Source organism: Amblyomma americanum, chromosome 1, assembly GCF_052857255.1.
Source record: "Amblyomma americanum isolate KBUSLIRL-KWMA chromosome 1, ASM5285725v1, whole genome shotgun sequence".
Lineage (NCBI taxonomy): Eukaryota > Metazoa > Arthropoda > Arachnida > Ixodida > Ixodidae > Amblyomma > Amblyomma americanum.
Window position 1 is genome coordinate 391,347,285 of NC_135497.1, and position 12,393 is coordinate 391,359,677.

Below are 12,393 nucleotides of genomic sequence, written 5' to 3' on the forward strand. Positions count from 1 at the left end.
CCCCTCCCATCTGTGGGCTCGTGCAGTGCCCACAAACATCCTGTTCATTACCTGATTTACATTTTCAATGGGCTTCAGCACCCTTTTAGCAGTTGTCTCAAAGCAGTATGTTGTGAATTTTTTTCATTAGCCTTGTGGAGCATTTTCTGCTGCAATGGCATAAGCAGGAAGGCAATATGCGATTCAGCAGCAACATTTCAGACTGTGATGCGACACAAGTCAAAGATAAGTAGGTTAGTCAGAGGAGACAATGTGGTAGCTGGGTATGGCCTTAAAAAAACTGCTTTGTAAGGCGGTTTTTCTATATGGCCAACGAAGTTGTTACTAATTTATTCATACGCTTCATTAATTAGTGACAAGGCGTGTCGGTAGGAATACTTTATTTGGCATGGAAGTCCTGGCCGACGTGGGCCTAATGCGACTCTGCCTGTAGGCCAAGGTGCAGACCTGTGGGCACAATCTTGAGCCAGTAGCCTGGAAAGGGGAATAGGTGCCTGAGACCAGAGAATGCCGTCCCATGCAAGGTCGGCTGCTGCAGTTCCTCCACTAGTGTCAGTCATACACAGGGTTGGATGCCATGAAAAGAGAAAAAAATATGCAAGCTCAGAACAATAAAATGCAACAAATAAACCAATAAGAGAAATCCACAAACAAATACTCAAAAAATGGAATGCATATGAGAGAAAAAAGATAAGGACATCTCCCAACAGAATACAGCAGCAGCCCACGCACTCCTAGGAGTGGCTTTGCGTATGGACATTAGAAAGGTCCTCAAAAAAAGGATAAAAGGAACATTGTTCAAGATGTGCTGGAGAAACCACACACAAAAAGAAATGTGTACAAGGCAGAGACCAAGAATGAATGAATATAGTCAAGACAAACAACGAAAGGGTTTCTGAAAGGCTGCTGACGCTGGCACACATGAGGTGACAAGCTTCATATATGCTGAACTCAAAACCTTAAAGGGGTGGAGACATCAAATTTTTGGTGGTTGGAGTGTTCCTAGTTTCAAACATTGCATACTCCCACCAGGCGCATGATATGTGCTCCGCGATTCAAATATGCGCATTAAATGTTATCGCAATATACTGAGCGATTTCGGTTTCTGAGTGTCGGGGTGCGTTATGACGTCACTCTCGAGGAAGAGCAGCAACCCTGGTGAGCTCAAAAAGTAGTGACACAGGGACTGCTGCATCGTATGCTCTAGTACACATGCTGTGCATACCAGGGCCTTTCGAAATGCCGGCCAGTACTGCGATATGCTTTATTTTCGAGTAGTTCAAATTATAAAACAGATATTAGAAATTACAATACAAACATATGTTTCCACAAAATGCAGTGATGAAAAGAAACATTTCACGAAAATATTTTATTCCTCCTCATAATTTATCGCATCCTAAAGCTTATTGAGCATCTCAATGAATGAGGGAAAATCATGTAGAATGGTACAATTTGTCTCAGCCATAACTGTGTTCAGGAAAAAACGTGACAGCTTGACTTTGTAAACTGCCGAACAACAATCTTTCGGCTTTTCACTTCTCGGCCTTTTGGCGAAGACCATAGCTCCGAAGCGCGGCCTTGTGGTAGAGCATCCGCCTCGCATTCGGGACATGCTGTGTTCGATTCTATGTGCCGCCGGTCACCCACCGGTTTTTTAATGGGTACAAGATTTCCCCCGGCATGGTGCTTAAAGGGACTATGCTATAAATTAATTGAGATTACGTAAAGCAGACGAGAGATAGGCATTCGATCACTCGTCACCCCAGTGCAAGAATTTTTGAGCTAGCATCAATAACAGCGAAGATATAGATGATTAAAAATTGCGCTCCTCCTCTCCCCCCTCAACTCGTACACGAGGAGCCCCAGAAAAATAAAGAGAACAGCTGTGGGACTGGGCCCGGCTCATGAATACGTCATCCGCTGACGTTTATTTTGCAACTTCCGGTTGTCGCTCCTAGCCCCCCAGCAGCAGCGTCGGCGGCGTGGCGGCATCTCTCCGGTCTCTTCTCCTTCCTAGATTGCGGCGCGCGTCGGGTTTTTTTTGCTTGTCATCTGTGGTAATTAGCAGTAATAAACCCGGACCTCGAGGTGCGACTGCTCGCTTTTACGGCCGCGATGGGCATCGGGCCCTATGCGTGCGCACGAAGAGCCTTGCGAGTGGCTCCGGAACTCCCGACAGAAGGAGGCGGCAGAGGAAAATTGAAACCATATGCGCGAAGGCAATGCCCTGGCTCGCGCTTGCCCGAGAGGCTCGCGCGGCGACACGAGCAGACGATTTTCACGGCTACCGGAAGTGTGCCAGTGACGTCGTGGCTGCCGTGGCTCCAGCGAATGAGAGCGTGTGGTGGCCTGGCGACGTCATGGTACAGTGACGTCTTTGTTCCCCGATTTTAGTTCCAAAATCGGTCACTACGAGTACACCAATCGGCCCGCGAATTTTGAAAAACACGGTTTTTAAAAGTTAATAATAAATTGCCGGCTCAGTTCTGATGACTCATACTTGGTGTTAATGCTTCTTAGCATCATTTCTAAGCATTTAAAATATTTACAAGTGACTTTTTATTCGTTGCATAGTCCCTTTAATGGGTACATGATTTCCCCCGGCATGGTGCTCGGCTCATCTAAGATGAGATGCTTGGGAAAAGGGTCTTCAACCAAACCGTTGCCTTGAAGGATCAGAGATCAGGCCTTGAAGGATCAGCGAAGGCAAAAAGACTTCAGCACAGATTTGTATTGACACTGTTGCTTCCATCATTGGCAAAACGCCGTCCAATGAAAGTAACGCCTACATGGAAGCTGAAGACAGCTAAACCCGTACTGTTGGAAAAAACTGCATGCGTGCTATACACTTGCTTGTTCACTCAAATACGGCCTAATAGAGCAGCTGGGACATGGGACCGGGCTTACATGCCTTCAAGGCTGCACTAGTAGCTATGTGATTAAAAGGTTTCGCCTGCGCATTATTAATAGAGCAGCTGGGATCCGGCACCTGGCTCATATGCCTTCGAGGCTGTGCTAGTAGCCATGTGATTAAAAGATTTCACCTGCGCATTCTTTGAAATGCCTCAGGTATCGTCTTTTACCAGGTCAACGAATATACTCAGGCTGCTTTCAGTTTGGGTATACTGTTACGTGGCGACCAGCCAAATAATAAGCGGCGATGAACGATGGCAGTGAGATGATTTCAATGGCCGCTCGCCTATAGCGCGACTTTTCTGTCCCTGCGCCACTGCCAGCTTCGTCATTTTCATGACACTACGCGGGGCTGCCGAGCGGTCGTCTCGATAGTGAATAGAAGACACCGACGAAAAGACGCGCTCAGTGGAGATGGGTTCAGAGGACAGTACAACAGAAATGGCATGGGGGAAGTACTGACCGCCACGATGAAAGATATATGGAAATGAACCCTGGTCCACGAAGCTTCCGGGTCACAGGTCGCCAGGAGCCGACGGCCAAAGCCCTTGGACGCACCGAATGGCATGGACAGGGGGGCGGTGTCCTCACGTGAGTGTGGGCGGCGTCTCGGGTCGCGGCAGTGTCATCATGCCAACATGTCTTGTGGTCAGGGAGGGGGACGGGGCTGGGGTGAGCGGCGAGGTTGGTTCAGGTTCGGCGGGCTGAGGCACAGCCGGGCGGGGCGAACCAGGTGCACACGGCCGATGATCACGGCAGGCGGAGGACTCCGAAGCTCCAGGACCAGGATGGGGATGATACCTCTCACCTCACACCAAATGTTACGTGGCGACGAGCCGAATAATAAGCGGAAATGAGTGCTGGCAGTGAGATAATTTTGATGGTCGCTCGCCTATAACGCGGCGCTTCCGTTCCCGCACCACTGACAGCTTCATCGCGTGACAATATTGCCGCTTTGCACATAGTTTTTCCGCAGCGCCACGAGGTACACCTTAACGAGGTTTTACTGTACCTGTGAGTACTAAGGTGGCTGAATTTGATGCGTCTCAATGTGAAAGCTGAACCGATTCATACACCTCCTGCAGTAAGGCCCATGAGCCAACTATAAAATTGAAGTTCTGATCTATTGCAATGCGATGCATTCAGAACAGGTGCTGCCCCTGATGATCTCACAGATTATTTTGACCACAATGACAACACAGGCATACAAGGTTGCCTCCAAACTATAGCTCTCCGCCATTCGTGGCATGTTTTCCGCTCTACTGTCTTTTTCCACAGTGGCCCACTCATAACTCACCTCAGTTCTGACTGCGGGGCCAATCCAGCAAACAAGTCTTATGCAGTGCTGTTTGGTTGGACCTTATGGCCATGCCACTGCTCAAATTACACCACACCACTTTCGCTCAGCCCCATGGCGACATTCCTAACAGCTATGGGAGAAGGAGGAAGTTGGAGCACAAAGGAAGCCAAATGTACAACAAGGACGTAGTGCAGTGGCTTTGCTCAAAGCTCTTGCCCTGAGCTCAAACAGCACAGGAACTTCTGGTTGAGCTTACAACTTTGTCATGCCTGAGTTGACAGCTCACCAGCCACACACATCGAAACAAATTTTAATTACACATGCCAATAATGCCACATCTATTAAGATATGGAAGATGATGTTAAGCCATCAATGCTCTAACCAACCCAAAATTCTTACCATTGTCAAGTAGATGACCTCGGTTCTCTTCGGCAATACATGCAGCTCATTACTGTTCACAGCTATGGTAAATTGTCATTTTTACCTCTCAGATTTTCTCATCAAGAGTCACAAGGGCAATTGGTTAACTGTCTGGTTCTTGGGACCAAGTGCCATTAAGCAATCACTACAAGCTCTGGGCAAACACTCCCTGAAGGGGCCACCGAAAATCTTGCACCAAAGTTGCAAATTATACTGTTTGAAAGGGCACTACTTTCATTTTATTGATTCGTACCTCAAAGGCCCACAGGGGAGTATTACATGAGGGGTGTGCCGACCTGTATTAAAACCTCCTCTCCTGCGACAAAATTTTTCAGAAAAGGCAAACTGAAGAGCTAAACTATTCATCTACACCCTTGAGGTTTTTTTGCTCCCATAATTCCTACTGCACTGGAAGCCGTGTGTTGGTGCTTGAATCTGAATGCCACACACCCATATGCATGCACCACACATCCTTTACCAGCATAGCACCACCTAAGATGATGTCAATGCCTCATTTGGGGTCAAAGGGGTGCAAGCACAGAGAACAGTAGGAACAAAACGCAAACACTAATGTTGTGTGAGTCACTCCTGTGCTGTCTTTTGGGCTGCATGTCTCAAGATGAAGAACAACCCCTTCCCCATTTTCCTCAAAAAGTGAAACTACAACAAACATCTACTCCTAAATTGTGAAAACAAAACGACAAACATAGAAGGAAGAACATAAACATGCCTCGTCCTTGTCTTCCCATGTATTCATTAATTATGGAAACTACTTCTTTGTTCAGATACCTGTCCTACCTACATTCGTCTGTGGCTTCTCGCCTCTCGCCACTGCCTGCCGCTAGAGGCACTAACGTTGCCAGTTTCACAGCAGGAAGCCCACTTTCAAAATTGCAATTTGGTAGATCCGTGAGAGCCTAGATGCTTTGTTCACTATAATAATAATAATAATTGATTTTTTGGGGGAAGGAAATGGTGCAGTATCTGTCTTATATCCTTGGGTACCTGAACCGCGCCGTAAGGGAAGGGATAAAGGAGGGAGTGAAAGAAAGGAAGAAGAGGTGCCGTGGTGGAGGGCTCCGGAATAATTTCGACCACCTGGGGATCTTTAACGTGCACTGACATCGCACAGCACACGGGCGCCTTAGCGTTTTTCCTCCATAAAAACGCAGCCGCCGCAGTCGGGTTCGAACCCGGGAACTCCTGATTAGTAGTTAAGCGCCCTAACCACTGATCCACCGCAGCGGGGATTTGTTCACTATACAGGCAGGCTTTCTTCATTTGGGGTCTGCAGGTGAAAGTTGTTGTCTTAATAGTGAATGTTTCCACGTTTCATTTTGTTTCTTCTTTCTATGTAATGGCTAGGACAAAAAACTGTCGCCCACCCAATGCAAAGGAAATAGCCAAATAATCATAAGGTCTTCCATTTGGCTGCACTTTCTGCACTAGTTCAAAAAGTGCAGCACGAGTTCTAGGCTGGCTTGCACTCACCGAAATGGAAGCGCAGCTGCGGTGCACCGATATGGCGGTGCCCATAGTGTAGGTCGAAGAAGCAGAGAAGGTATGGCACTAGTTATTTGACGAAATGATGACAGTTCTTTGTTGAAAGGTTTTATGGTTTATGGGGGTTTAATGTCCCAAAATGACTCAGGCTATGAGGGACGCCACAGTGAAGGGCTCTGGAAATTTCGACCACCTGGGGTTCTTTACCATGCATTGACATCACAGTACACGGGCCTCTAGAATTTTGATGGAGGCAAAATTCTAGGGGCCCGTGTACTGTGCGATGTCAGTGCACGTTAAGGGAGCATAGAGACCCAATTTTGGTGGCATGTTTTCTTTATAACGATGCGGAAGACACAATGCATGAATCACTATGTGGTATTCGCCTACGACCGCTAAATAATTTATAATAGAATTTTTCTGTCATGCTGTTTCGTTTTCAACAGCCGAATGAGAGCTGTGACGTCAAAGAGAGGTTTTAGGTCATTAGATGCATAAAAAAACTGCGATGTAATTGCTGCTTTATTGTTTTAATTTACTGCAGTGCTGAAGCCAACCTTCCTCAAGAGCAGGAATGACAACAAATGTAGAAGCACCAATTATATTGCAGTTTTTCTCACCTCACATGACCTACAGCCTCTTTTTGAGGTCACAGCCATCGTTCAGCTGCTGAAACTGAAACTGAAACAGCATGAGGATGAAATTCAGTTATAAATTATTTAGCAGCCGTAGGAGCATACCACGTGGTAATCCGTGTATAATAATGCCTTACACCTCATTAAAAAAAGATTTGTTTGGTTTATGGGAGTTTAACGTCCCAAAGCGACTCAGGCTATGAGGAACACTGTAGTGAAGGGCTCCGGAAATTTCGACCACCTGGGGTTCGTTAATGTGCACTGACATCGCACAATACACGGGCCTCTAGACTTTCGCCTCCATCAAAATTCAACCCCTCCGGCCGGGATCGAGCCCATGTCCTTCGGGTCAGCAGCCGAGCCCCATAACCACTGAGCCACCGCAGTGGCGTCATTACATTAGAAAGAAGAAACCACGCACCGCAAAGTTAGGCGTCTATGCTCCCTTAAAGAACACCAAGTGGTCAAAATTTCCGGAGCCCCTTCACTACAGCGTCCCTCATAGCCTGAGTCGCTTTGGGACGTTAAACCCCCATAAACCATAACCTTACAGCAAATAACTGTCATCATTTCATTAAATAACACGTGCCATAGCTTCTCTGCTTGTTTGACCTATACATGGAGGAGGTGAGTGACTGAGGCGTCGTAATGAAAACCTAAGCGGTCAAGTCGAGTAGCATGGGCAGCATTTCAGTGCTAATTCGTAAGTCGCCTGTGTGTATACATGCAAAGATTTTTTTTCTCTGTGAAATGACGATTTCCTAGAAGAGGTTCATGGTAAGAATTCTTTGCGATTTGCTGCTTGAAAATTCTTCCAAGTGTTTCAGGATTTTGGTGGTCATTGGTGTCGGCGGCATGCAGTTGGCTGCAATTTCGTGACGACAGCAAGGCTATCAGACAATCGGGCCTGCACTCGACCATTCGTTTTGGAAGCGGCTAGTGCAAAGCCGCATTTGAACTGTCTGAACTGACGCTGCACGCTGCCGGCAACACCGCGGAATGTCACAGAACTAGTGCAGAGAGTGCAGCCAAATCAAAGAAACCTATCATGACCACAATCTTAACGAAGTGGTAGTTTGGGCTTGTTCATATAGCATATTAGAAGACATAGCGCAGCACAACGAGACAAAGAAAAGGAGCACACAGGACAAGCGCTTATCCTGTGTGCTCCTTTTCTCTGTCCCATTGTGCTGTACTATGTCTTCTTCTAATATCACCACAATGACCTGTCACACACTGCAACAGTGCCTTGTGAGCTTTATGCACCTCACAAGCTTCCAAACAGACAAAGGACATCAATACGATAGCAAGTCGGGCGAGTTGGCGATACATATTTGAAAAGTTACTGCGCGGAAAACGGGGACTTCAAGGGTAGAGCACTTGTCCTGGGTTTTCTACCCTTGAAGTCCCCGTTTTCCACGCTGTACTTTTTCAAAAAGGACATCAAGCACATTGTCTACAATGTCATCTCTTTAAGGCCTCTTTACAGCATCAGCTGTAAAAATGTCTTTAGATTAGAGGCATTAAAAGGAATGTTGCTTTTCCAGTTGCCTCGTGCGCCCTATGCTAGTTGGCCACCTGGGTCCAAACACCTTCCCCGCGTAAAACCGATGCTCGATGCAGGTGGCACAGCACTCATTTTAAAATTCTCACAGAAGGTGGAGGGCTCACCTTGTGGCACCTTAAAGCCTTGGCTGCCTCAGCACTTTCATGTCGCATTTGTTCAGCCTCTGCGCCAGCAAGCGAACGTCGGACTCGAAGCAGGAATCGGGAAGGCCCGTGAATACCAGAAAACTGCCTGCCAGTTTTTCAAGGCCTGTTTTCTGAAATAAATATGAATTTAAAAGAACATGTTTCGCTCTGCAGACACCAAAGTGTAATTGCTTATCTCGCCGCAATTTTTGTACCTGTTTTAGAAAGCGAATTTTAACAGCAGCACACAATTGTAAAGTGCAATTAAGTCAACACTTACAGACTTTCCGAGCCGCGAGGCCACAAAAAATCGGACCGCGTATAAAACTCATCGCACAAACGTGTTGTTCAACTCGCGACCGGCTTTATTAGTATTTATTAGTATTAAAGCCGGTAGTGGTTCAACTGGACTGTTGACAAAAGTTTACCGCCTTTTTTTGGGAGCACGCAAAAGCTGGTAAATATGCGTGTTTTACGTGACCGTGAGTTACGTTGGGCTGGGTTGACAAAAGATGTAAAAACACGCTCAGCGCTTGCTCTTTTCCATAGACCTGCACAGAGCTTTTGAGCAGAACTTACGATAAAACAGATGAGTCTTTCTCTCCGGGCCTTTGGGTCCACTGCTGGGCAAACGGGCTCCGTGCTAGTCCTGGGTTATCTGCTAACACAAAATATTCGGGCGCAAGGAAGTTGACAACGGAATGCCGAGTGTCAGATAACAGGCAATCACTCAGTATGTGCATACCAAAAGCTAGAAAGAACAAACTACTCACGTACAACACGATCGCGCGCCCTTTCCGCCGACCGGCCATAGTGAAAGCAATGCTCGGCTCGGCTCAAACATGGCTCAAACAGAAAAAAAACTGCCGGTCGTGACGTCTTTCCTTCAAACCGGATGCGACGTCATGGATTGAAACAACTCTTGCGTTATTTAGACCTCTTGGTTACTTCTACCCGCTTAAAATCTACTTTCCCTTCACTGTCCTTAAACCCCAATGCCTTGGATAAATCAGCCCCGCTGCTTTCCATTGTAGGGTGAAGCCTTTTCCAGAAAAGTATCAAGTGTTCAGCCGTTTCCTCCTCCTCTCCGCACGCAACGCACAACGTGTCTATCTCGTGGTACCTGGCTCTATATGTCTTAGTCCGCAAAACTCCCGTCCTGGCCCCAAACAACAAAGAGCTTTTCCTACAATTATCATAGATATTTTATTTGGCAATTTCCTGCTTAAAAATCCTGTATGTTCCCAGTGCTGATTTCGTCAGCATCCCTGTTTTCCACAGAGCTCTCTCTGTTTATTTAACCTTTTTCTTAACCGATAATGCTGATTTGCCCCCACTACTGCTGTCCAGATGAACAGGTATCTGAAAACTTGCCTAGCCCACTGCTTTTCCCCCATTTTTCTCAATCGCTCCTCAAATGCTATCTTACTGCTAGCTTCTCTGCTCTCGAACTACGCCCATAACATATCACCATGTACCCCCTGATTTGGTGTATTGCCATGCGCTCCCAAAGCTAGCCTCCCTGCGCCACGTTGTTTAATTTCTAACCTTGCTTGAACATCTGGTCTCATGCACAGGACCGCATTACCAAAAGTCAGACTAGGAACCATCACCCCTTTCCAGATTCCTCTTACCACTTCATACCTATTGTAATTCCACAGTGCCCTATTTTTCATGACAGCTGTATTTCTACTAGCTTTATTCATTACATATTTTTCATGCTCTGTCAGATACTCAGCACCGTTATTCATCCACACCCCAAGATGCTTGTACTCATCCACTACTTCTAGCGTGAACTCCTGTATTCTATGCTCGCCGACCTCATCATTAAATATCATGACTGCACATTTTTCCTTACTAAACTTGAAACCTAATCTATCTCCCTCTGTACCACATAAATCTATCAACTTATGTAAATCTTCCTTCTTGTCAGCCATTAGCACTATATCATCGGCGTATATTAATCCCGGTAATGACTGTTTAATCAATTCTCCTTGCTTGAAAAAAGAAAGGTTGAACCCTAGTCCGCTCCTCTCTAGCTTGGTCTCCAACCCTTGCAGGTACAACATGAACAACAAAGGGGATAGAGGACATCCTTGCCTAAGCCCCCGCTGTATCTCTACGGGCTCTGATACATTTTTTTCCCATTTTATAAGCACTCTGGTACCTTTATATATACCTTTAAAAAATTAATTACTCCATCTTCCACATCCAATGTGCCTAGTATGTCCCATAGATACTCTTGAATAATGTTGTCGTAGGCTCCCTTAATATGCAGAAATGCTAGCCATAGGGGCCTGTCTTCCTTTTCAACAATCTCTGTACACTGCGTCAAAGAAAACAGATTGTCCTCCAACCTCCTTTGTTTCCGGAACCCATTTTGTAGCTCCCCTAGCACCCCCGCGTTCTCCACCCAAGCCTGCAATCTGTCCTTTATAATCTGGATCACCACCCTGTACACCACAGATTTCACTGTTATGGGACGGTAGCTACTTACGTCAGCTTTGTCCCCCTTTCCCTTATATATCATGTTCATTCTACTTATTCGCCATTCATCGGGGACTTTCCCATCCACTATCATTTTATTCACTACCTGTGTTAATGCTTGCTTGTATTTTGGTCCTAGCTTCTTTGTTAACGTAATTGGAATACCATCTAGTCCTGTTGACATGCCACTAGGAACGTTCTTCTCTGCCCTTTACCACTCGCTTTGCTCAAGTGAAGCTATTGCAGTAACCGGTCTATCCTCCTTCGATAAATTATGTGCAACATTTCTTTCTTTAAATTTTTGTCATCCTTGCTCCTATATGTGTTTTATCGCTTCATCCCCTTCTAGTCGAATACCCTGATCTGTAACAATAAACCTTTGTTCCTGCCTAGTCTTATTACTCATTGCATTTAGATGCTTCCAGAATTTTTGAGCTGCTTTTCTATCCTTTTTATTTACTTTTGACATCCATTGGGCACCCTTTCTTTCAATTTTCTCATTAATCAAATAGGATGCTTCCCTTCTACACTTTATGAAGGTATCCCATTTTCTGTCTACTTCAACTTCTGGTTCCCCCCTCTTCTTGGAATATCTGTGTTCCCTGAACGCTTCCTGACGTTTCTCTATCGCCCTCTTGACCTCCTCATCCCACCAACTCTTGGGTTTGCGTCTTTTCCCTTTTAGCTTTACTCGCACTTTAGCTAGCTCTAGCTCCAGTAATCGAGTTAATTTGGCATAAGTCCATTCTGTTTCACTATCCTCAAAACTTACTTTCTCAATTTGTTTGGCTGCTGCTTCCAATTGCTCTTCTGAGTAAAAATTCCCCTCTGAATGTTCATCTCGCTTCAGTCCTACTTTGGTTTCTCTTCTGAAACTCAACTTGATACGCTTGTGGTCACTACCTAGACTTCTGGAACCATGTTCATCTATGCTCATTTCCCCTTATCTATTATACATCCTCTAGCTGTGACATTAGTGCATAATCTCTCGTCGAGTGCAGACTCCCTGCCTCCCATGTTATGAGCCCTTCACACTTCTCAGTACTGTTGCACAAAACTAAATCATGCCTGTCACACGTCCTGCAGCATGCTTCCTGTCGAATCTGTGTACCCATCCAGGTCTTCTATATGTACGTTCATGTCACCTAATATAATTATCTCGCCCTGTCCTCCTAGCTCATCGATGTCGCTTGCAATACATTCTAACATTTTCCTGTTTTCCTCTTCGGCATTAGCCCCTGTCCACAGGTATACAAAGCCAAGGAGTGTTTGCTCCCCTGCCACTTTTCCTTTAAGCCATAAATGTTCCCTGCATCCCAGTTTAACCCTTTGGAAATTCTTACTTTTATGAATGAATGCCCCGATTCCGCCCCCCTTTCTGCTGCCCTCTGTTCTATTGCAATATTCCCATGCGTAGCCTGGGTTACAGGGTAGTTACTCCAT

General features: G+C 45.9%; 1 long non-coding RNA gene across 2 annotated transcripts; it reads right to left on the minus strand.

The window, feature by feature from the left end:
* Window positions 1-374: 374 nt before the first annotated feature.
* On the minus strand, window positions 375-9,432 carry LOC144101917 (uncharacterized). Of its 2 annotated transcripts, XR_013308105.1 has the most exons (4): window positions 9,237-9,432; window positions 9,043-9,121; window positions 8,443-8,594; window positions 375-546 (listed from the first exon to the last, which is right to left on the minus strand). It is a non-coding gene; the product is annotated as an uncharacterized LOC144101917 (long non-coding RNA). The 2 variants fall into 2 exon arrangements; XR_013308102.1 differs by having other exon boundaries at window positions 9,043-9,432.
* Window positions 9,433-12,393: the final 2,961 nt, after the last annotated feature.